At 33.8% G+C, this 24,592-nt stretch overlaps 1 long non-coding RNA gene across 1 annotated transcript in view; it reads left to right on the top strand.

Annotated features, from left to right (window-relative positions):
• The first annotated feature begins 8,345 nt into the window (after nt 1–8,345).
• LOC119470307 overlaps nt 8,346–24,592 on the top strand; it is a 23,149-nt gene continuing 6,902 nt past the window's right edge. The window contains exon 1 of the long non-coding RNA XR_005199193.1: nt 8,346–8,513. This is a non-coding gene — a long non-coding RNA (uncharacterized LOC119470307). The remainder of the gene's footprint in view (nt 8,514–24,592) is intronic.

Here is a 24,592-nt window from a genome sequence, read left to right as displayed (position 1 = left end):
ACAGAGCCAAGGGTGACATTTCACTGGTATATTACTGAACGTGCCCTAAAGTAGCACCATGAATATTTTAGTCATCTCCTTGCTCAGTGTCCACAAAACTTCTCTATGATTATTAAAACATTGAAATGCATTCCTATGTCCTTCAATAGTATTCTTATTTGTCACCTCCTTAAGTTATACAATAAAATAGGAGAAATATCCACAATTTAGAATGTATTTATAAAGATGCTGGTTGGGCGTGGTGGCTCACGCCTGTAATCCAGCACTTTGGGAGGCTGAGGAGGGCAAATCACGAGGTCAAGAGATGGAGCACATCCTGGCCAACATGGTGAAATCCTGTCTCTACTAAAAATACAAATATTAGCTGGGCATGATGGTATGCATCTGTATTCCCAGCTACTCGAGAGGCTGAGGCAGGAGAATTGCTTGAACCAACAAGGTGGAGGTTGCAGTGAGCCAAGATTGTGCCACTGCAGTCCAGCCTGAAAACAGAGCAAAACTCTGTCTAAAAAAAAAGATGCTCAGACAGGTAAGCATTTATTAAAATTAAAATTAAATGACAATATCTTATTCTGTCTTTTTTGTGTTTAACTAAGTGGGATTTTAACAGCTGTTTTAGCACATTATTACAAAGATTATAATAATACCTGTTATCTGAAAATAGCTCTTTGGTAGTTCAGAATTATAATTTAAGCAAGTAATTAATAAATATTGATTCCCAGCAACGTTTTTATTGCACAATATAAAAATGCTTAAGGAAAGCATAAACACTTCTAATACTAATCCTGAAAAATAATTTATATCCTATTAGATCACAGAAAGCAAATAATGTGTAATAAACTAGAATTGAAGTCTTCTTGGTTTAGCTACCAGACTACAGCTAGTTACTGGGAAGGAGACTCCCTCCTTTGTTGAAACTCTATTTTGGCTTGGGTACACAGGACACCTATCACATGCAATTGCCCAATGAGAACTAATTGTAGGTGAAAAAAGTGATAGTTCATTTTAATTGATATACACTGGAATTCAAAGGCAAATATTCAACACAAAGTAGAAGACAATCGTCATTCACCATTACTTCAAAGCCCCAGACTGCATGAGACTTATATTTACCAACAGGTAAAGACTCCTGGAATTTTCTCACTTTGTCAGGAGAATCTTAGTTTATCCTAGAGCTAATCATTTGGTAGTGAGAACAGAAAAAGAAGAGAGTAACATGATTAGACTCTGATAAAACCCTATTTGACAAAGTTAAAAAATGTGTAAATGCGGGAATACGTTTTTTCCTCTTTAAAGGTTATTTTTTCTGTTTTACTAATTATACTATCCATTTGTGTGTGTATGTATTCACAATATGCCAAACACTGTTTTAAGTATTTTATTTAGATTTTTTAATAAAGTATCAAACTTTGTTAGTTTGATATCACTACACTTATTTATACAGATAAGAAAACTATGGCACAGATAATTTAAGATGTTTATCCTTGATTTGCTGAGGAGTTAGTGGTAAAGGAGGGATGCAAGTCCACTTCTCTGATTCTAGAATTTTTACACTTACCACCCTAGGTATATAGCACAAGAGGTTCCTACTTGTTTCCCCATTTCGGAGGAAATCTACCCTGAATATATAACTTTGCCTGTTATTCCATTTTATCAATATGAAGGATATTACTAGGCTATGCCTAATTTTAATTTCTATTTTAAATTTTTGTGTTTTGTAGTAAAATCATTGTCTTGCTATATACAGCAGCATGTACAAGATTTTCTTTGCCATTGACATTAACGTTTTAAGGTAAAATCCTGTAAAGGTCAGAAGACATAAAGATTCCTAGGAGGTTTGGATTATTCTTTGAAATTTGATCATTGTTATTTCCTTTTGAGATGGCATTGAGGTTATTTCCACTCTGCAGTCGAGCATGAGTTCAGTTCAGAGACATGAGATAGGCGAAATTATTAGTAACAAGATATACTGAGTCGTTCACCCCCAGACAACTGGTTTAGATATAGCCTGAGGTGGAAGAAGCAGAGAACTCTTCTTGTCTGACATTTCCTTGCTAGTGAGATGAGATGAGTTGGTGGTGTCATACCAGTTCCTGTAGTCAGATATCCACATTGTAATTGGCACCAGACCTTACAATCTCTTCGGTGAGATCTTGAAGGACAAATAGAATTACTCTCTCATTAGCTCTAAGGAAGCCCACCGGTGAAGTTTTAATCTCAAGGTGAAAAAGATATCTACTTCCCTACCCCTGCTATCTAAATTCTATGTACAAATATAATTGCTGAATTTATTTCAAAAATGATCATTAAGTTAATGGAAAACCCAGAGATTAAAAATATCAAGTTGTTTTAATGTCTTTAAAAAAGGACTGATTTTCTCTCTCCCCCTTTTTTCTTTTTGCTCTCTCTTTCTCTGTCTCTGTGTCACAATTTCTCTGTCTTGTCTCTCTCTTACACACACACACACACACACACACACATGCACACACACACACACAGACACACACAAGAAATGTCAAGAAAAAATATGCAAAATACAAAACTCTAAATAATGCATATTTGAAAAATCTACTCCTACAGTAGTAAAGGTCTTTGAATAATGCCCTCTATTATAAAGAAAAAGAGAGAGAGAGAGAGATAAAGAGTTAGTATGTATGCTCTTTTATCATATTTTTTCCTAACCAACAGATGTAAACACCTTCAATTTCACATGGGCATCTAGAGTCTTTAAACGGACAGCCAGAGGGCTAAGAAAGTGAAATAGCTGGTTTGGATTTATCTCCCTTTCCCTTGTGTCTTGATAATTTAAAAGGCAGAGGAATTTCATCCTGGATTGTATAGTAATTTTCTGAGAGATTTGTTACATGTTCTTTGGTTCTCTAAATACTCACCAGAGACCATTTCAATTTGTTTCTTTCCTGAAGTTGCCCTGTTACTTAGGCTTTATTTCAAATTCTTATTTTTGGAAAGATGGTAGCGGAAGAACAGGCCACCAAATTATCTTTACAAAATGAGACAATTTAAATTTGAGCAGTTACCAAGTTATGAGTTAACAGTCATTTATATATATGTTCTCTAGACATATCCCACTTAGTTTGCCCGATATGAGTCAGGATAGAAGCATTTGAAATATTTTCATTCCCTTCCTTCCCTTCCACTGCAACATTTAAGATTATGGCAAAGACTGCAATCTAGTCTTGCTATAGCAAATAACAATACAAGAAAGGTGTTTCTTCTACCAAGAGTACAATAGTTTGTTATTTTGCAAAACTGAGTAGAGACATATTTATGTTTCATAAGCATACCGAATCAAATAACATTAGGAACAGGGGGATCTTTAGACACAGTCACATTTTGCAAAGTTGAAAATTGTGTACCGGATAATAAAGTAACTTCTGTAAGATTTCGTTGTTGTTGTTATCAATATATTCTAAAGCTATCTCCTCAAATAAGATCAGTGCTTTACATTATATATCCATGGCTGAAGTCACCTTTCACAATATCTGCACAATGACAAGCAGAGCCTATAGCCCACAAATATAAAGGTCAGTTCTAATACAGAATTCAACTCAGCCTGTGTGAAGTCAATGCCAAGTTCCTGTTCTTCTTTGAATAATAAAAATTAACAGTAAGAAATACACAAAAACATCATAAGATATATGCTTCTTTATTATTATGTAAGACACTTTTTAATATAAAAGCAATTGGATGGAATGTGTAATGCTATGAAATTAGTCATTCATAGCAAATAGACTTGTGGATCTTCCACAGAGAACTGATAGATGGCATTAATGTTCTTGACAAATTCCTCTTCAAGTTTAAAAGGTGAATTTTCTAATTTTTCTTCCTTTTTTAAAACCCCTTCCCAAAGAAGTAAACTTAAAGTTGTTCAGGAGCATAATTCAATCTTCCCAGGTTTCTCTAAAAATTTAACAGGAAAAAAATGTGACACATAAATGTCATTTATTGAAAGTGCTTACTTTTAGACAAACATACTGCATTTTGAAATGCAGTATATTTGTAAGCACATTCAGTATATGCTTCATTTAAATATTTTAATGAAATCATTAATAATGAACTAAAATATTTTCTCCAATAGATTCTTCCATGGGATTCAGGGTGCATATCAGTGGAAGTTCTTCTCTCTTGCTCAGTTTATGGGATGCTTTAGTTCCTTTTAAGTACCTACTTTTCAAAAACTAAATTAGAACAAATGCTTTAAGTTTTACTGTTCTTTTCCTAACTAGTTCCACCAATTCTACCATGGAAGTGGAAGTGAAAACTAATTCATTAACAGAAAAAAATCCTTCAATATTAGGAATCTGCATCATACCATATTAGCCCTATGCTATCAGTAGACAAATGTAGCTCATTCAAGACTCAAGAAGAGACAATAGAGGTAGAGAGAGGACATTTTGAAAGTATCACTGCACTGCTCACCTCCCTCAAAATTTCAAATGCAAACTCTGAATTCAAAAGCAGATTAATGAGCTATTAACAGTAATAGCAATCAATAGTTTCTCCTTTCTTTCCCCCACTATGTGTGTGCACATATATATATATACATATATATATATATATATANTATATATATACATATATATATATATATATATATATATATATATATATATATATATATATATATATATATAGCTTCTATGTTCTTAGAGAGATTTATTTGATTAATTCATCATTACTGCTATGGTGGATAATATGCATTTACTAGGAAATAGCTGAAGCCCTAGCTTTTAAGACAGTAATGAATTATTACAGATAATGGGAATTGCATTCAAGTAACAGAACGATAAACAGGTTGTTCTGTGTGGTGTGTTTAATTATTTTTAATTTAAGATTCATGGCCAATTTCACATTGTATGTTTTCTAGACATAATACTTATTAGCCTCCTGAAGTAGAAAAAGTGTGAGCTTTAGAGTGGACTCTCAGGAGAACAGCAATCTGTCTCAGGCCCCAATCCAGTGATACACAGAGGGTACAGGTGGCTGACAGGATTTCTGTACTAATGAGCTCCTGGAATGCCTCAAAACCTACAGAAATGGCTTTAAATTGTTATCATGTTAGGGATGAACACAATGCCAGACAATGTACTTTATTTTCCCAGATGACAAAGACCACTCCATTTTAACTAATCTGTACCCATAAACCTGTTATGTTAATTAAAATGCCTGTTTATTTGTGTGTGTGTAGTTTCTGTTTTGTTTTGTTTTACCTGACAAGAGAGTTCCAAACTTGAAGGGAAAAAAATGTCAGGATCCAGAAGAGGTAAGATGTTAATGTGAAAAAACTAATTTCTGTTTATTTTCTGTGCGTATCTCCTGTTACTACAGGGGCAAATACGGTGTGCAATCCTTAAGAATGGTGTAGAGCTGAGTGAGGCTTACCAGGGGAGCTGCAGAGCGCTTGGGGATATTAAATTAAATTTCGAGGAATTAAAACATCCCCTGGAATTAGCTAAATATACCAAATGACAGAATAATATTTGTGAAAGATTAACCAATGTTTTTCCTATATCCTTTGTTCATATTTGAATGCATAGCAATTTGTGTTTTTACTGCCTCTGCATGTGTGTGTAACAAAAGAATGCAGGATAAAGGAAGGCTCTTCCTTGCTTTTGAGTCTCAAAAGCTTAGGGACCACAGAAGTTATAAATAAAAATTTGGAGAAAACCTCATGTCTAAGAGCAAGGCCTTTACCACTTCTTCAACTTGAATAACACAGTAACAACAGCAAAAATTCCTCTTATGAGTTAAGGAAGTTTGAGTAAAGAGTATAATGGGAGTTGATGTCAGTAGATTCCAGAAGTCCACATAGGTTCAGAACATGAGACAGTGTCTGAAGGGAAATAAATAGAGAAGCATCAGCATAGAAGCCTAGGGAAGACAGGAGACAGCAGAAGGATACATGAGAACTGTCTACATCAACGTGGACAAACAAGGGCCAGGTCAAATAATTGGAGAAACAGGGTTTTGCTGATGCCACATTCCTCTAAATCCAGCCTAACCTGTACTCAATCACATATTTACCTATCGTCTTCTTAAACTATTTGGTCATAAATTTGGTTACTCTTAACTGGAGAGTGGAGTAACCACCCTACTGGAGATAAGAATTACACAACAACTTCTAAGTAGTAATAGTTGAGAAATATCTGAGTTTGGCCGGGCATGGTGGCTCACATCTGTAATCCCAGCATTTTGGAAGGCTGAGGCAGGTGGATCACTTGAGGCCAGGAGTTTGATACCAGCCTGGCCAACATGGTAAAACCCTATCTCTACTAAAAAGATGAAAATTAACCACGCATAGTGGCGCACACCTGTAATCCCAGCTACTCAGGAGGCTGAGGAAGAAGAATAACTTGAACCTGGGAGACAGAGGCTGTAGTGAGCCAAGATTGTGCCACTGCACTCCAGCCTGGGTGACAGAGTGAAATTCTGCCTCAAAAAAAAAAAAAAAAAAAAAAAAAAAAGGAAAAATCTGAGTTTTCCTAGAGTCATGTTTTATATCACTATAAAACTTTATAGGCCAGGCCCAGTGGCTCACGCCTGTAATCTGAGCACTTTGCCAGGCCAAGATGAAACATTGCTTGAGGCCAGGAGCTCAAGACCAGCCTGGGCCATAACATGATACTCTTTCCTTTATGAAAAAAGATTTTAAGTTTCTAGCGTGTAATGGCATGCACCTGTGTTCCCAGCTACTCTTGGAAGGGTGAGGCAGTAGGATCACTTGAGCTCAGGAGTTTGAGGTTCCAGTGAACTATGATTGCACTACTGAACTCCAGCCTGGGCAACAGAGTGAGACTATGTCTCAAAAAAATGTGTATATAGAACCCACACTGAAAAATTACATCATATGCCAAAATCTAGTGGACAAAACATAAGGATTTGTAAGGTAACTTAACGCAGGAATGACTGATATTCAGTGTACGCAGCTTTGATACTTTATAATTTTAACACTTTCCTTGAATTGAATTCCATAAATTACCTTAATATATGAGAATATGTTCAAGTAGGCTTTTAAATATTTCACTTTAGTCACAATTACTAATAAAAAAGTGACCATAAAAAGTCTTTTTTGTTTGTTTGTCCTTTCATCTCAAGCTTTTGCCTTGTTTTTATCTATTCTAATCTCTTTCACCCTGGAAGGTTCTTCTCTATCCACAGCTTTTTGAGCAAACAGGTTAGCAAGGCATTAAAGAATAGGGCTCAGGTAAGAGACAAGAAGCCTGTAGTCTGATTGGCCTGCACTTAGTGTTTTCTGGGTTCGCTCTGTTGCAGCTCATTCAGTTGTTGACATCATCTATGTTGCATCTCAAACACAGTAGAAACAGAAGGTAGACAAAAAAGAATATATTTACTTTGAAATGTAATAACTAAATGCAGTTTTTATTAGATTTTAGCTTCTGAACAAAAACCTGATATTCAATGGAAAAGAAGGCATTTGTTCACTATTAATTGATTATGACCTGCTAACACCACTGAGTCAATTTCACCATCAGATTCTCAAGCTTTATGTAATTTCTGATGGTGAATTCGCTGGTCCCTGAATGATTTCCAGGCACTTGTCTCCTGATATGTATCTTCATTTATCTTTGTTTCTCTCTCTCTTTTTTTTAAGCACCAACATTTAGTTCTTTGAGGATATATATATTTTTTAATTTCTTATTTTTCAGTGACCTTAGCTTTCTCCCCTGAGTGGGCATTTTTTTTTAATTGGATTTTTTTTCTGATAAATTTTTAAACAGTTTCCCTCCTTTCCAGAGCTTTTTACTTCTCCCTTGGTGTTGACTTTCCTTTTGTTTGGTGTTTGGTGGGGACAATGGTAAATAGTAGAGGTCTGGGGCCACTTTCATTGTTATGGAGGTGAGAAGAAGAAAGAAAACTTGGTTCTAATGGCAGGGAAAATATTCAAGTTGAAACCTCACAGTGTCTGCTTTGCCACCCTCCCTACTGGGTTCCAATGAACTCAAAGTACTTTTACTTTTTTTTCTGTAGCACTGTTTATAAGGCATCAAGGAAATGACGTTAGCCCTCTGCCAGTAGCAACAATCTTTAAATACACGTGTAACCAGAATGAGCTGGCTTCTACCCCTGAAAAAAGGCTTCTTTGCATGTGCTCTGCATCATAATATTTATTAATGCTGTCATAATTTATTCCTTTATTGCTTCATGCATACTTACATTATAATTTTCAAAAAAGTTTATGTTGAGAAAGTCACCGATGGCTTTATTATTTGCATGCCAGTTCTTTAAAATGCACTTCCATTGCATGATTCATTTTAAAATGAGTTTTTGTACTTTCTTATAGTGAAAACAAATAAAACTTTCCAAGCTGCGCCTCCAAGGAAGAAAGTCCAACCATCAAGCTTGAGAAAACTATTCGCCTCCCCTTCACTAAGATTTTCCAGGGGCAGAGAGAATCTGGAAGGAATACAATGCCTTTAAATCTTTTAAGCTTAGAGGCTTACCAAAGAAATGGGTACCCAGTGATAGAAGAGGTATAGACAGTGCTTTTAAACAGGTAGTTATATCTAATGGTTTACTTAAGACTCATACACTTAATGCTACTACACATGACTTGTGAAAATCTATCATATTTGTTAAGATGTTAATTTTATTCAGTAATCCTGTGTGATCTCAAGAAGATAATGTCCTAAAAGTAAAGGTGGGTGCTTTCCAACTAGTTTAACTTGACTCTGTCTATGTTGAAAAAATCAAAGACGACCTCAAAAACTTTCATGTAGCCATAAATATTTGTGAAGAGAACAGTGTACTGAAGGAGTTAGGTACAAAGTTATTGGAATACAATAAACCTCATGCTGAACTCCAGCACCTCCACCTATTAAAAATGGAAACTTGGGTAAGTGGTTTTATCTGTTTTTAACCTCAATTTCTGTGGCCACATAGTTGCTCTAAGGATTAAATAAAATCATTTTTAAGTGCATAACACTTTATTTGTATCCATTAAAAGGAAATTATTTTAATTCCTCCTATTATGATTATTCTGATAATGTGGTTTACTATAATTATTATATGCATCCTATCAAATGGTTTTGTTGCCTTGTGTCTTTTTTTGACCCAGGATTGCTAAAAATTAATAGGGCAGGAACTTGGCAAAATCATAACATTAACATAAAATGTTCATCATATTTTATTGTATTTTCTTTCTGTTTTATTTTTCAACCACTCCTATCACTGCAACACAAACACTAAAAATTATCTAAACTATTTACACAAGTTTATTTTGCTTAAGAGTGAAGATAAGACCCACTTCCTACTCCCCCACCCATCTCTTTGTTCTATGGATTCAGCTTTTTCTCAATTTAAAAAGCAATCTTTAATTATATGATTAGATAGATGGCCTATAAGGTAAGTTTGGGGCCCTTACATTCAAACTGTCTTGGCAATCAAAGACCCTTTTCTGTTTTCCTAAAAGAATGGACTGAAAAGGAAAGTATGAACAAAGATAATTTTTTTCTCACAAATTCTCTGCTCTGAAGTACCCTGGCACTCTGCTCAGTACCGTTAAAAGCGAAAGTGATTGTGATGGGATCACTTAAATTTAATACCGTAGCGATCTGCTTTCTAGATTAAAGCGAACATTAGTCAGGGTGTGGTCCTGACATAACTGTGATATAGATCACTTTTAATTCTCTTCTCCTATGACAACTCTTTCTTTCTCTTTACTTCTCACCAACAATCCTGATCCTTTCCCTGTCCCCAAGGTGCACAAGTCTCCCACTTCAACGTGCTATTCACCTCTCATAGCACCTAACCCCCTAATTTGTCATTTTTCTTCTCCTATATCTTACGCAATCCAAGAAGGGCACATTTCCTCAAGGATATGTTTTAATTTGTACCAAGGTCTTAGTGAATCAATAACTAATATTTCCCATTTCAAGAAAACTTTGTCATCCTAGCAGTGTCTCTGAGTGGGAATTTCAAATATATGGGAGAAGAATAAAGATCTGGGATAGATACTTTTCAGAAATATTTATTTATCCAAGAATTTTTTCAAATACATTGTAATTGAGTATCTAAGGTTTAACAATGCCAGTAGAACAACAATAAAGAGTCAGCGAACCCAAGCTCTAGCAATGCAGTGAGCTAACACTAGAAAGGGAAACAGTTTTTATGTTGCGCAAAGAGATCCGTAGAGAGCGATTTTAGTCAAGCAGAAAAATCTAGCCCACTGAAAAGATTTGCCAAAACCTTTATATCTATCTATCTATCTATCTATCTATCTATCTATCTATCTATCTGACTGGATGTGTGTGTGTGCGTGTGTGTCCTGCATGTGTGTGTTTGTGTGTAGTCTTGTTCATTACTTCTAAAGAAAAAAATATGAAAATATACTGACCCTGAAACCTCTTTGGAAATGTGTTCATACTACGAAAGCAGGAAAGTACATGCCTAAACATTTGACCATTGGATGAATATCTTCATAACTCTTTAGGAAATAATTATCTTTTCATTCAATCAAATGCCTTGCAGACATCTTTAAGGCCTTATTAAAGCCCATTTAAAAGGAAAAATACACACATTACACAAATTAAGGAAAATGCTTGGAGGTATTCATTCCATATTAGAATATCATTGTCACACTTTGTAAGTATCAAGAACAGTTTATCTTCATGATCCTTTCAGAATTACCCACACTCCTCAGGCAATGACATTTTAAAGAGGATTTGGCTGAGAATAAAAGGCTTTTGATGAAAGAAATTAATTTATGTCAGAACTGCACTATTCCAAAAATAGTTATCTGGGAAGTTACATTGTTTTGTCACTGATATTAGCCTTGGCGCAAATGGAAGCTTGCCTTTGGGGCCTTTATATCCCAACATTCTAAGTGAGCATAAAAGTATAAGAAATTTGCTCCAATAAAAAATTCTGGATAATTATTATAATTTATTATGTTAATGAAAAAATGGATTATATTGTTTTCTATTTTTAAAACACGGTAGACTATATTTGAGATGAAAAAACTTTAGTTATCACCTCATCCAGTACCTTTCTTTACAAATTGGGACCACCAAAGATACCGGACTTACTCTTTTTCACATAGCGTATCTCAGAGCCATAATAAAGAGTCTTAATCCACTTTTTCTACTGTCCATGGTGCTAACCTCATTGTCTTTGATTTATCTTTTCATATTACCATATGAGTATTACAGCAAAATAAATATAGATAATGCATAAATAATAAAATACCATATTATTTATAGAATTATATTATTGAATAATACATTATAATGTTATAGCATTTATATCATATAAATAACTTAAAATAAATAAAACAAATAATAAAAAGGAAATTGAAAAAACTATTATGTTCATGTCTGAATAAAGATCAGATAAAGAGAAATTTGTGGTCAAGGATTATATTCCTCATGTTTATTTTTAGCGTTTTACCAGTTATTGGTTTTTAACTTGCAAATACACTTAGATAATTATCCTATGTGAAAGTTGGTGCTCCAGATTTTTAAATACGCCACCCCAAAATTTATGGCTTCAACAAATGCTAATTTGTTTTGCACACAACATGTAGATTGGTCAGGGCTCAAGCTGGACAGCTGACCACTTTTCATGAATATATTTTACTTTCTGTATACAATTTTGTAGCAAACATGTATGAAATAAGAATCTAATAGTATTAAAAAGTGCTGATTTAATATATTAATAATTAATTAATGTGTCCAGGAAATCACAGAAGGGGTTAATCACTAGTGAATAGGAATTATGTAATTCCTTAAAAGGCCTCTTAAGTTATTTACAATACGCATTTATTTTGTCAGACAAAGATGGAAGCACAAGTCACAAAAATAAATGTATAGACTTATTCAATTTCCTGGCGTATTACCTCCTACATCAGCATAACCTTGGAAATGTACAGGGCATTCAGTAGTTTTTACTTGATTAACAAGAGACTATAGACTTCAAGTTAGGTCTGCTTTCACTGGCACAGCAGAGGGTAACTAGTATATAGTATAGAGACAGGAGAACAAGCTGAGAACAACTGCTATACAGCATAGAATTTGCTAATGAGCTACTATGACTTTAAACTTCACATTTTTCTGTTACTTTGATTTACAGAGTGAAGTAGAATGGGAGTTGTGGACATCCAAAGCCTCAGAATGTTAGGATGGGTTTTCAAGAAACTGTCATTACTACCTCAATAATACAGAAACCATACTATATGTCAAATTCTCCCAGTGAGTGTTGTCCACTCTTCCTGAGTGCTGTCTGCATATACTCTTGACTGAGGGGTCAACAAAACAACAGCAGCAGCAGCAGTAGCAGCATCAATAACAAGAACTACAAAGACAGCATCAAAAACTATTCATTTCTCAGTGACTTTTCTGCCAATAAACAAATGCATAATATTGATCACAATGGAAATGATTTGTTAATAGCAATCATCAAAGACTTTTGCCTGACAAAAATGTGTCATGAACATTTAAAAGCTAAAAATATTCATGCTTTTTGGTGCTTAAATCACTTACTTTCTTAATATTTTATCTGGAAGTGATATTCCTAAGAAAATAAATTCAACTTAATTTTGTTCTACCATCAGGCGCATGATTTCAGTATGAGGGCCACACCATCTGGCTTCTATTTTCACAGGACACTAGAACTGTCTTCTTACTTCATTCCAAATATTTAGTTTAATTCTCATAGTAGCCTATTACATGTCACCCCTAGACTTCTATAGAAATTTCTGTTTGAGACTGCTCAATTTCAATTGACATTGAGCATTAATTTCAATTGACATTTTGTCTAACAAAAATGATAAAAAACAAAACTTCAATGACGATTTCAAACCTTGTTTTCATTTGTTGTTTCTGTGTGCATATTTGTATCAACTAAATGGGCTAGTCTATCTAGTGAAAAGGGTAAAATTACTTAATTTACACAAACTCAATTTACCTTCAGGGGCATAAAACAAAACATCAAATGAGGGAAGCAAGAAAAGTACATAAATACATTTGACAAGTTGGCCAAAGCCCATTTATCATCTTGAGAAATGAAGTCACATGATTTATAATGCAGTAAGCATTTCAAAATGTGACTTGTAATTGTCTTAAAATCAACAATGTATTCTATTCTGACTATATTAATTGGAAAACAAATCAAAATACAGCAAATTTATTTTCTAATAATTATACTTATGCAGGATTTGAAATTTAAATTTGGAAGTAAAGAAAAAAGCCGTTTTAAAGAATTGTAATTGAAAAGAATGCTTACTACTATCAATTTTTATTGAAACTTTACACATTCTTCAAACACTGAGTTTGATGAGATAGAGTGCAAATGTTGATACCCTGAGAGATAAACAGCTCTATATTAAAAATTAGGAACAAAGAACTTCATACATGAGACTGGATAACCTCATTACTTTTATTTTTTAAAAAGTTTGCGTATCTGCAAATAAAATATTCTCTGAAGAGGAATAACTGCATACATTCACCCCAGTTTCATTCTTTAATGGCCTTTTTTCAGAAGCCTTAAGGTTTTAGATTTTGCATGTAAATAGTAATAAATATCAGCAGTGACAATGAATAAAAATGAATGTAAATGGGTTTAATCTGACAGGTGTGATCCTGTTCAATCCTGACTAACGAAATTCTGAAAGGAAATTATTTTGAAAAGGAATGAGGAGTCTGAGAAATAAAAACGGTGGACCTAGATATCTGCTAGTCTGCTGTATAAATGGATATATCTATGGAATGATGAGACAGGGGAGTTTGAAGAAGCTATCTGAGGCATCACTCATTTCTCTACTCACAGATGATGGAAAAATGAAGCCCTGAGAAGAAAAACTATGCACGCTTTGCATCAAGCTATTAGAGTCAACTTTATTTGAAGTTTTCTCAACTTTGCACCCCATTCTATTGCAGTGTCTAGTTAACAAGAGGATTGACAGCTTCTCCTTCATCAACATGTTTTCCTTAGGAATGGTGCCAGGATGCAGGACGTAAGTCAGAGGACAGTCCCCTTGGTTATGAGGTAAATAAAAATAGCCGCCTTTGAAAGCCATCAGAAGTTAGTGTGAAGTTTGCAGTTAGTTGTCCTCTTTGCCAATGTCAATCTTCTATTTCTAAAATAAACTGTTTAGGAGATAAGAAATCATAAGATAGTTTGATGTTCATTCAGTCCAGATGATTGAAAAATTATAGCGAAGGGTAGCAATAACCAAAGGCTAGACGAGAAACACACAGCAGAAGTTAAGCATTGTTTATGGACAAGGATTACAAGGACAAAATGTCCATCTGATCTTTATTATAGCAAAACCTTAAAAATGTACACAGAGGTGTTTCATGGAAGCTGGATGACTCAATATCTATATTTTCTAGAAGGCCATGTTCCTGAACAACAACCTGTTTGGTCCTGAGAATTCTGTAACTAAAGTCTTAAACAATCTGAACTTTTTAAGGCGAACTTCTAGAATAACTTTACTTTTCTCACGTCATTAGTTTTCAGACAGGCTCTTTTGAGTTTCTCTTTCTTGAATCTGGCGGAACCAGAATATTTTGTTACTCACATTGACACAACAACAGTCTCATTGTGAGGGATGAGTCAGACAAGTCTGATATAAATCAAAACACTGTTTTCACATTCAATTTAAAGTCAGGTCATTTTAGGCTTAGCTTGGGCTAAGAAACCTAAAGTGGGGAATGGCAGCACAATCAGATTCCTCACTATTAATTGGCCTCTTCTGTTTCCTCTCCTCTATTTACCTATTGTCTCCAACCCAACTGGTATAGAAGTAAAAGAAGTAAAGAAATATCAATTTCTTCCTTGGCTAATGTGTCATATGCTAAAATGCTCTTTTGATGTGTCAGATACTGAAATGCTCTTTCATAAGAAAGAGGTGCTTTTTGTGGGGTCATCAGTGACCACTACCTAGCATCCTCCTGGAGGGCTTTCCACAGCTGCCAACAACCTCTGCTTTAGCTCCAGTTGCTTGCAGAACATCCTGTACAGGCTCTTTCTGTTGTGGTCACCTAGTTCTGGGAGGTAAACCTGTCACCAGGATTGTTCCCAGATGTTTTGAGGTTGGCTTTTTGAGAGGTTCTCACAGCCTGCCAGAAATTGACATGTTTGTGCCATGAGTAGAAGTGACTTGCACTCCTCTCTCCTTGCTTTGCTGCATAAGGCAATTCTATCCAAACTTTTGCCAATAAAGCTTGCAGGTCATAGTCAAGCACCAGCTTCTGCATTGTCCAAACCCCAGAACTACTGATGCAGTCCTTCTCCACAAATTTGATCCGAAGTAGATGAGTTGCCCAATGCCTATTGATATCTCTCCAAAGAAACTCTTACCATCCTGTCCTGTGAATCCTTAGCCTTTTCTTTAACGGTCTGGTGGTGGGTGATGTGTTAAAGGTGTCTGACCCAGTTTTACGGTCTTTTCATGTGTTCTATATGACTATAATCTGAATACTTATGTTCTCTTAAATTTATATGCTGAAGTCCAACCCCCAAGATGATGGTATTAGCAAGTGGACATTTGCCTCAGGAATGAGATTAGTGCCCACATAAAATAGCCAACTTCCATCTTTAGAGGACAGATAAAAAGTTACTATATATGAGTCTGACATGAGGCTCTCACCAAATACCAAATCTTCCAGTGATTTGATATTGAACTGCCAAGCCTCTAGAAATGTGAAAAATAAATTTCTGATATTTATGGTCATCCAGTTTATGTTTTTTTATTATATTGCAGCATGGATGAAGTAAGACAATATGGATGGTCCAGCACCAATAGTAAAACATTGGGTCTCTGTCAAGGCAGATAATTGGCTTAGTTCCAACTTTACATTATGTAATACATAGGTAGGACATTTTGCAGTGTGACACAATAAGTGATAGCTATTTGGAATTAGAATCATCTCTTTGAACGGAATACCAATGTTAGATTTTAAAATAATTTTCCCATATATTTAGTTCAATCTCACATTCCACGTTCCTCTCTTCTTCCATCCCTACGTACCTATACTCACTCTTAGCTTATTATCGATGGATAATAATGCAACACAGGAACATGTGTTTCAATAGGTTCACTTGATTTCAAACAGAAATGGCAGGCAGGAGTTGGGGAGAAGCTAATAAATAGATTCAGAAATACCTTGAGGGTTTAAGGCCTGAAAGCATAAAAACTGTATTAAAAAACAATAGCACAAGTAAGAGAAAAGTCAAAGGTAAAATCACTCATTTCATCTGCTTTGGTCTTCTCAGTCTCTTGGGTTATCTTTATCTGAAGTTATGTCTCATTTTTTTTGATAGTTTCATGCTCATTTTTCAATATTCACTTGTCTCAAACACGTTTGTTCATGGCTTTTAGAAATTCTCATGGGAGAGGATTTCCTACCAGCATCTCTAGCCTATATGAGATAAAAATTCAATAATATATTATAACTCCTTTATATAATACTAATAGGATGCAGAAAGCAGGTTTAACTTGCAGTGGTAATAGGTCCAATTATCACTAGTATGTTCAATTGATATTATACCATGAATGACAAGGCTTTCAGGCCAAACCTTTTCATGGAATCCTGAAATATCCTAAAGATAGGGAAAAAGTTAGTAAAAATGACTACAGTGAGACAAAGCTCTATCTGATGAAGTAAACACATAACAAACAATAGATCATAATTCAATCATGAGCAAATTAAAAATCTGCGTTCCCAGTTAGCCTTCTGTTGTTATAACTATTTGCTTTCAGTCAAAGCTTCTTTCCTGGCTGTATATAAAAATATATTTTCTGAGTTTTGCTCTCCATGTAAAATGCAACTTCAGCAACACTGTAAAATCTGAAGATGCATTAATTATCTTGACAGATCTAGTCAAAGCAGTAACTCAGTTTAACATGTGAATATTTTAACATTTTAATAATTTTATACTTGAAATTTTTCTCTCCTTCTATTGACATTAACCACTGTGTTGGCACTTGTAGTCATGTGCTGGTCTATCAGTCAACCCATTCATAGCATTTTCGTGTCCAAATGTTGGCTGATCAAAAAGTTAACAATAGTAAACCCTGATGATGATGTTGTTTGAGATCTTGGTGATTGTTATAGCTCATTAAGGGACAGGACCTTACCTGAATGTCCTACTATCATCTCAAATTTAAGAACTTTTTTTAAAAAAACACCATTATTTCCTCTAGAACCGATGATTCCTTCAACCAGTGTTTCTTTAGTAAATTTATACTTCTCAAACAAATAAACACTAAGCCATTATTATATGATGAAAAATTTTCAATCTTGTTGACAAGCTACACTTGTTTTCAAAAATAAAATTTATCCAAGAAAGCTAATGATGTCAGCCAGCAATGAATAAGAACACCTAAAATGATCTGATGAAAACCATACTCCTGTGTCATGAGTTTGCTATGTACTTTGAGTTTCACTTCAATACTATTTCCATGTTTTATTTAATGAATCCATATTTGTAAAAATATATAGAAAAATAGCTGACACCTAAAAAGAGTTACATGCATGCTTGTTAAGTTAGTAAAAAATAAAGCCTCAAATATGAAATTCTGAAAAGGAGGAAGATGTCTACAAATATTCATATATAAGAACATCATCTTAAGACTATCTTTTTACTTCCTTACAGATACTCTGTTTAGAAAGATGACACAGCCTTTTAAAAAATCCAGGCATAGGTATAGATTGCCTAGTCTGTAGAAAGGCAAAAGAACCAAAAGCTACCCTCTGGGAAAAAATAAAAAAACTTACAAAGTTCATGTTTCACAATTGATGCACATACCAGTAGACATTATATATATTTAAGTTTGGATATGGTCTTTTTATCTGGCAGTACACATAAGCAATGATTAATGACTAAATTGTAGCAAAAATGCATGGCAAGTAAGATGGATGAAAAAATACATGAATTTTCCTCTTCTTTAGTGACAAATAATCTTTACTTAAGAAAAAGATGTTTATACCTTTTGGTTAATTAAGTTGTCTCCACCATAGAGGTAGTTTGATTGAATGTTAAGTACACTACTTTAAAAAATAGGAGAACTCAGGCATAAAGACTTACTTTAATAAAAAAAATGATAGGCTTAAGAATGCAAGTGCAAATGGAAGCAGATTCACAGTATTTTTTTTAATATTCCAAATTGTTTAGTTGCCTACCAGGTGCCTGCACTCATTCTAGGAGTCACGGTACATCGCATAAAACTCTAGCCCTGTCCGATGAACTCTAAAGTCTTATGTAATCTGGCCTTTGTCTGCCTCTTTGACTTTGGCTTTTGACACTTTCCCAAACATTCAGAGCGTCTTTTCACCTTAGGCCACTGCACTGCTCATCTTGCTACCTAGGGTGCTCTTGTGTCTATTGTCTTAAACATCTTTCTCTAACCATCCTATATAGAGCCACCTCCCCCAGCCACAGAGACCCTTTTTGTCATATAATCCTATTTAGTATTCTTTATAGTATCTATCCCTATCTGAAAATATTTCTATAAATAATCATAGAATTTACCATTTATGACAGCAAAAACTTGTCTATCTTGTATACCACTGTATCTCTGGGTATATATGTACATATATATATATATATACACCTACACACACACACGTATATATATATATATATATATATATATATACGTGTGTGTGTGGGAATTATGTCTGCCCCTCTCCTAAATATTTTCTGTTGACCACGCCCGACCCTAAAACTACCAAATAAACAGAAATCCAGATTAATCACAATTAGATAAGGTCTATGACCATTTTTATAAGGGCAAGCAATTTGGAGAGTTTTGCAAATTGATTTCCCTGGGAAAGTTGTTTTTTATTCTCCTTAATCTATAAATTCACTGCATCTTTACTCAGGTAGGAATCTACGTGTGTCTCTCCCCAAAGTAAAAGAGAGAAAATTCTTCCTCTTGGGATTCTCTATTTTCTGCTGATGCCAATCTAACTTGGTAGGATCAGGAAAGTGTCTTTCCTTCCCAGGCTATATTTTTAGAAGGCTTCAGATGAAAATGATAAAAAAAATAAAATAAAAATAAAAAAGATATTATCTCTATGAAAAGATTTTTCAGGGAGCTTGTACAGTTTATTTTATATTCTTTGTTCTTTTTTTCTAAGGATAATGAGATTGTGGAGTCTTCACCTCTAGACATATGTATACTTGCGAATATGTTATTACTCTTGGGAGCTGGATAATTCTCCACGGTTCATCTTCATTTATCTCAATATCTCTAGAGATATTCTTCACAGGCATCCTCGTTTTCAAAATTTAGCACACAAACTTGTCCTCCAGGACCCCTGAGATTTTTATAGAGTATCTATAAAAATCTATAGATACTCTATAAAATCTATAGATACTCTTTATCTATAGTATCTTCTCTGACTGGGTAGATAGGACTGGTTTTTATTTTCCTTGAAGAAAACCAAATACATTTAAAACAAAATATATTGCTCCTTTAGCATTATAGAAAACTTTCAATGCTCTAGGTCACATAAGTATTAATAATTACAGAACAATCACTCTCTTGACTATATGACGGTTTTCAAACTTGCTTTTATATTACATCCTTCTATATGGAAATGTGTGAAGAATTACTACTCTTGTGCATTACTTCAAAGGCATTTTGCCAGATCGTTAATTGTCAGATATCAGAATATTTAACTGTATGTTGAAATTACCTGATATTCAGTGGATATCTATTTAATATACTTTTTAGTGCAAATGTGGGCACACATTATTTATATTTGAAAGGAACTGAAAAAGACAGAAATCTGAGTACTTTACAGAATTTTTGCAAATAAAAGAGATGACTGCTAGAAGCCAAATTAGCATCTCACTTGTAAGAAACCCTCTTAAAGGTAGTTTGGGACAATCTAGAGAATCTATATTAATTATTGCTGCTGACAAATGTCTAAATATAAGTGATAGCCTATTGATGTGTATATTAATTATCTGTGGATACATGGTATCCCAAAGACAAGATAAATGACAGGAAAACAGAGCATTGAATCCTATCTATAAGAAGTTTTGATAATATTCTTATCCCTGGTAGTCATTGTGGCAAAAGTTTTCATTGAAAGGTGAATAAGTGAATTTGAGATATTTTGCATAATGATAAACAAAGTATATCTTGAACATGAGAGTAGAGTATTCGGAAAATTTTATTAATTCTATAATTTTTTTGTCATAGGTTATTACTACAGGGAGCAAAATAAGTTTTGAAAGAATTTGAAATGTAAATATTGATGCTAATACATTTCAGGTCACTTATTTTGAAGATCATCAGAAGAACTTCAAACTATAAGATATTCCCTATTAAATCATGCTATTTTCATCATTTAGCAAAATTATTGGCTTGTAGCAAATAGTTGATACTTTGAGTTCAGAAGATTTTTAGTAGATTTATGAATGAAATCAAAGGACATGCAAAAACAGTGTAATTCTTTGATCCAGAGACTCTACATATGGATTTGAAAACTTTTAGTATGTATGCCAATTAATCCATCCAGCCAATTAGGCACAGCAACTTTCTTATAATAAGAAAAACAAGCCAAGAAGCTTGCTGGGACACTAACAAAACAGCAGAGAGAGTTAAAATCTTCATTAAAATTGACCACTTCCAGGGTCCTTGTAGGAAACATTGAAATAAGTTCTTTAATGAGAAGGTAAACGATATAGGTCTGAAACTTCGATCTGCTTGAAAATATAACTAAAAAAGGAAGAGCATCAGAAAAATGAATAAGTGAAGGTAAAGTAAAAATTTTTACTTTTAAGTTTTAATTGATCTAACAAATAAGCATTTATTTAAAATAATGATAACATTCTTGACTATATATATGTATAAATATATATGTGTATATATGTGCGTGTGCATATATATGTATATGCTTAGGTATGAGAGAAATGAATATTTGCATTTCTTGCTACAATTTTTTCTTGAATCATTGATTTCACTGCACCCCACAAATTTTGAAAGATTATAGTTCCATTTTCATGTAGTTCAAAATATTTTTTAATTTCTCTGGAAAGTTTTTCACTGATTCATGTGTTACTTAGAAGTGTGTTGTTTAATCTCCAAGTATTTTGAGTTTATTCAGTTATTTTCTGTTATTCATTTCTAGTTTAATTTAATTGCGATCTGAGAATATACCCTGTATAATTTATATTCTGAGTAAGGTGTGTTGTATAGCTCAGAATGTGTTCTATCTTGGTGAATATTCAATATGCGTTTGTATTCCACTGTGGAATGAAGTATTCAATAAATATCAATTATGTCTCATTGACTGATGGTATTGAACTCAGCTGCATTCTTACTGATTTTCTGTATGCGGGATCTACCCATTTCTGATATGGTGTTGTTACAGCTTAAACCATAACAGTGAATTTACCTATTTCTTCTTGCAGTTCTATCGGTTTTTACCCCAAGTATTTTCATACTTTGCTGTTAAGTGCTGTACATGAAAGATCATTATGTTTTCTTGCAATATTGTGCCTTTTGTTTTTATGTAATACCTTTCTTTATCCCTGAAAAATTTTCTTTCTCTAAAGTCTTCTATGCCTGAAATTAATGTAACCATTTCATCCCTTTCTTTGCTTAATGTTATCATGTTATATCTTTCTCCACCCCTTTACTTCTAATTTACGTTTGTCTTTATGTTTAAAGCTTTTTTTTCTTGTGGACAAAATATACCATTTACTTTTGAATAATGTGAGGTTAGAGTCACTGAAACACTGCACAACTGAAAATCCATGCATAACTATTGGCTCCCCCAAAACTTAACTACTTATAGAGTACTGTTGACTGGAAACTTTATTGATAAGAGTCAATTAACACATTTTCTGTGCTATATGTGGTACATATTATATATTTACAATACAGTAGGCTACAGAAAAGAAAATGTTATGAAGAAAATTATAAGAAATAAAAAGCATATCACTATTCATTAAATTGACATGAGTAATCAATAATCATAACAATTTGTATCCTTGTTGTCTTCATATTGAGTAGGCTTAGAAGGAGGATCAAGAGGACAAGTTAGTCTTGCTGTGGCGGGGATTGCAGAGGCAGAAGAAAATTCACATATAAAAAGACCTGTGCAGTTCAAACCCATGTTGTTCAAGGGTCAACTGTAGTTCAATCATATTTTTTAACACACTCTAACAATTTCTGTCTTTTAATTAGTATATTTAGACCATTGATATTTAAGGTGATTATTGATACAGTTGAATTAATATTACCATATGTACCACTCTTTTCTATTTGTTGTGTTTGATCTTTATTCCTGTTCGTGTCTTCCATACTTATTCTGATTTTGTGATATTAATTGAGCATTTTATGTTATATCATTGTTTCTTCTATCTTAGCATATCAGTTATACTACTTTTTACATGTTTTATTCTTATTGTTGTTGTAGAGTAGATAATATACATTTACAACTAATTCAAATGAACTTTAAAATAATTCTAAATCTCCTCACAGGCAGTTCAGGTAATTTATAACAATAGAATATTGTTAATTTCTTCCTCCCATTCCTTGTATCATTGTTGTTATTCATTTCCAGTCAAGAATTTCATATCCAGCCAAACTAAGCTTCATAAGCAAAGAAGAAATAAGATCTTTTTCAGACAAGCAAATCCTGTGGAAATTCATTACTAACAGAACAGTCTTACAAGAGGTCTTGAAGGGAGTACTAAATATACTAAATACGGAAAAGAAAGACATTGCCAGTCACTAAAAAAACACACTTATATACATAGCCCTGTGACACTGTAAAGCAATGACAAACAAATCTGAATCATAACCAGCTGACAACATGATGACAGAATTAAATCCACACATATTATTACTAATTTTGGATGTAAACAGGCTAAATGCCTCAAATAAAAGAGTAAAAAGTTGGTTAAAGAAGCAAGACTCAAGCCTTGAAGTCTTCAAGAAACTGATCTCATATGCAATGATAACCATAAGTTCAAAGTAAGATAATAACGAAAAATCTACCAAGCAAGCAGAAAAAAGAAAAAAGGCATGCGTTGCTGTTCTAATTTAAGACAAAACAGACTTTAAGCCAACAAAGATTAAAAAAGACAAACAAGAGCATTACATAACGATAAAGAAGTTAATTTAACAAGATCTAACCATTCTAAATGTGTATGCACCCAAAACATGAACACTCAGATTCATAAATCAAGTTCTTAGAGATCTATGAAGAGACTTAGATAACCACACAATAATGTCAGGAATCTTCAATACCCAAATGAAATTATTAGACAGATCATGGAGGCAAAAAACTAACAAATATATTCAGGACCTGAACTCAGTAGTTGACCAAATGGACGTAATAAACGTCTATAGAACTCTCCACCTCAAAACTGACCACAACATGAGACATGAAATAATACTCAGAAAATTAAAAAGACCAGAAGTCATACCAACACACTCTTAGAACACAGCAAAATTAAAATAGAAATATATACTAAGAGAATTGCTCAAGATGATACAATTACATGGAAATGAACAACCTGCTCCTGAATGAGTTTGGGGAAAATAATGAAATTAAGGCAGAAATCAGGAAGTTCTTTGAAACTGATGATAGCAAAGATGCAGCATACCAGAATCTCTAGGACACAGCTAAAGCAGGGTTAAGAGGAATGTTGATAGCAATAAATGCCCATATCAAAAAGTTAGAAATATCTCAGATTAACAGCCTAACATCACAACAACAAGGACAAAAAAAAAAGAAAGAAAGAAAAAATGAATTCCAAAGTTAGCAGGAAAAAAGAAATAACCAAAATCAGAGCAGAATTTTAAAAAAATATATAGATAAAATGTACAAAAGATTCACAAATCCAAGATTTTGGTATTTTGATAAAAATAATAAGATAGACCATTAGCAAGATTAATAAAGGGGAAAAAAAGGATCCAAATAAAAGCGGACATTGCTATTGACCCCACAGAAATACAAGAAACCCTCAGAGACTACTATGAATACATCTGATTACACAAACAAAAATAGCAGAAATGGATACATCCCTGGAAACATATAGCCTCCCAAGATTGAGCCAAGAAGAAATTGAATCCCTGAACAGATCAATAACAAGCTCCAGATCTGAAACAATAGTAAAAAGGCTACCAACAAGAAAAAGCCCAGGACATGATGGATTTACAGCCCAACTCTACCAGAAGTATAAACAAGAGTTGGTATGATTCCAGCTTAATTTTGAAACTCAGCATGTCTATTAGGCATGGCCATAATCTTTCGGAGAGTTTCATAGTCATACTCTTGCTTTGCTCTTTATCCTGAGAACATGTATTACTTTTAATATATCCATGGGCTTGACAGACTGGCTGACAGTTTTATTTTACAAACTGACAAGATGTGGTCCCTCTACTTCCTCTAGTTTGGCTTACAAACTGGCTCTTTTCTTTTCTTTTTTTCCTTTCCTTTCGTTTTCCCTCCCTATGTCCCTCCCTGCCTCCTTTTTTTCTTTCTCTTTCTTTCTTTCTTTCCTTCTTTCTTTCTTTCTTTTCTTTTTTCTCTTTCTTTCTTTCTTTCTTTCTTTCTTTCTTTCTTTCTTTCTTTCTTTC

This window comes from Cebus imitator, unplaced genomic scaffold (genome assembly GCF_001604975.1).
Source record: "Cebus imitator isolate Cc_AM_T3 unplaced genomic scaffold, Cebus_imitator-1.0 Scaffold27, whole genome shotgun sequence".
Taxonomy (NCBI): Eukaryota; Metazoa; Chordata; class Mammalia; order Primates; family Cebidae; genus Cebus; species Cebus imitator.
This window is presented reverse-complemented; position numbering and strand designations above follow the sequence as displayed.